This window comes from Berghia stephanieae, chromosome 13, assembly GCF_034508935.2.
Source record: "Berghia stephanieae isolate SIO BIC M18660-M18661 chromosome 13, UCSD_Bste_1.3, whole genome shotgun sequence".
In the NCBI taxonomy this organism is placed as follows: domain Eukaryota; kingdom Metazoa; phylum Mollusca; class Gastropoda; order Nudibranchia; family Aeolidiidae; genus Berghia; species Berghia stephanieae.
This window is the reverse complement of record NC_088372.1, coordinates 3969917-3972628: the sequence shown is the minus strand read 5'-3', so window position 1 is coordinate 3972628 and position 2712 is coordinate 3969917.

Below are 2712 nucleotides of genomic sequence, written 5' to 3'. Positions count from 1 at the left end.
GAAAAGGGCGGGTAGATATGCCAGGGTTGTGAGCTTATTTTTATAAAACATGCCATACTACTTTTGGAAAAAGGACAAATATTATAGATATCGCTTTCTTTTTTGCAAAAATGCATAAATAATAAAATAAAAAATTCTCATTGTTTGTCATGCGGTCAATACTTTATAATTATCTATCATTTAGGTAAAATTACACTTAATTTTAGCAAAAGACTCCCCAAATACCGAACTATCAAACCCAGTTAAAATTGTTTTGTTTTTTTGCCAAACTGGTAATTCTGCATTGACGCATGCGCACTTTAACCCGCCAAAAAAAGTTGTCTCACTTGTGCTAGCTTGTGCCTCGCTGGGGTGACGCCCCCAGCTGGCTTTTTGTCCCACTATAGCTCGCCAGATCGAGGGGATGTGCATGTATGTTTGTGTGGTATGTGTGCGTCTGTGTACTTAGTTCACGGTCAGCTTTACTATCACACGTCGCAATAATGCGACCCGGAAATAGCTCGCTAGTCGTCACTGGACGCATTATTGCGACAGCGTCCCTTGGTTACGGAAAGGTTTGATAAAAGCCAGCAGAGTTATTCTTCCTGCGCCTGCGCACTTCCTACTTTCGTTTCAGGGTTGCCAGTTTGGCATTTTAAATGCCAGATTCCAAAAATCTGGCATTTTTGAAAACCGTTTGGCATTAGAAAAATCATTTGGCATTTGGCATTTTCATTTGGCATTTTCTTTTCTTGTATATTATACTTCAAATGACACCTTTTCTTAATTATTTCTAAACGCGTAAAAACAAACATCTTCACATTTCTTTTTCATTCTTAAAATCCAACCGTGGTGTAGTGGTTTAGCACTCCACTTAGTAGTCAGTAGGTAAATAATTACCCCAACAGGAAATTTAGTATAATTCAAAAAAAAAAAAAAAATAATAAAAGAAAAAGAAAAGAAAACACGCAAGCCACCAGGATATGATAGTAAATTGTCTATCAAAAGTGAGTAGTTTTCTTAGTGGGGGTGGGAGTCAACAGACTTTGGCATCTTTTTGAGTGTTTTAGCATTTTTTGAGTCTTCCCCTGGCATTTTGTTGAAAAATAATCTGGCAACCCTGTTTCGTTTTTCCGTTTCCATTCTTCAACTGATCGAAAAAAACACGATTCTAACACGATTTTTGACGATTTTAGACACTTTTTTCACGTTGCCATGGCTGCAGAAGGTGATGCCTCGACTAGCTACGTAGTAGACGATAACCAGGAGTTTCGTTATGACTCTGACTCGGAAGAAAGTGTCAATTCATGGGCTAGTTTCCCAACAGACGATCCTGAATTCACTGTTACTAGGTACTTTGGTAAAAAATTCAAATTGGATTGAGCTCAATGAAACCTATATCATTTTAAAGTGCTTTTCAACACGAAAATCAGATAAACAGAAAAAAAGTTATGTTAGTTTAAAGGCTGAAAAATGGTCTTCTATTTGCCTTTGTTATTTACTGACAGACTTTGTGACCTGAAAATTGTTGCATTTCCGGTAGTAACCACCATTTGGATTTCAAAACTGGTCTAAAATGGCCGATAAGATTTGAGTAAGGATTTTACTGGAACGAATTTCATGGATGCGGTATACAACTTTGCCCTGAATTTAATTTTATAAAAAAGTTAAGATGTTAAATAAACGTGCCAGCATGAAATTTTGATTTACCAAGTTCTAATCTTTTAATTATCCAAAGCTAAATTATACCCTATTTTATCCATAATCAGAAGTTATACTAAATTGTCATTGATTTTAAAATAAACTACACCAAACGATAGAGTAATTTCTCCTGAAGAAAATAAGACATCAATCATTAAAATCCATCCATAAACAAAAAATCTATGGAACTTTTTCTGAGACCCATTACTCAAAAGTCCAAAAAATCGGGTCACAGCCACTAGGCCATTTATCGGCTCCCTGCTGGAGGGCCAAATGGACGTTTACCAAAGTACCTACTGTTACGCGACTTCTCGATGTTGATAGTGATAGTGGAGACGATTCTGATCATGAACCGACCAGAAATACAGTTGATAGAGGTGGACAAAGGGGCGTGGCATCAGGACAGACCCTTCCTCAGCATCAAACATCTAATAATATAGACTGGGAGCGTTTTGACGAAGGTGAGAGTCATCGATCGACGTGTTTAGGTCCTTTCACGAAGCGCTCTGGATTGTTGGTTGATCTCGATGAACCAACACCACTGGACTTCTTCAACTTATATTTCCCTGATGAAGTGATAAATTTACTCGTCACTGAGACAAACCGTTATGCTGCCCAATCCCTTGCTCCTCTCCCTGATAGCAATTTTTACAAGAAGAGGTGGACACCAGTCAGTGATGTGCAAGTGTGTGCTTTCATTGGATTGCAGATAGCCACGGGCATTGATCCCAAGACTTCCATCAGCGACCATTGGCAGAAGTATTGGCTCTTGGGCAACTGCTTCTCTGATGTTATGCCCTATTACAATTATAAGATGCTTCAAGCATTTTTCCATTTCAGTGACAACACTGGACGAATTCCTAGGGGTCAGGTTGGCTACATGCCTCTTTATGAAATTCAACCTCTGCTAGATTTGACACAAAGTACATATGGGACAAATTTCTACCCTAGTCAACATTTATCTGTGGACGAGTCGATGGCCCCGTTCAAAGGAAGGATTCATTTTCAGCAGTACATGCCAGACAAACCGAC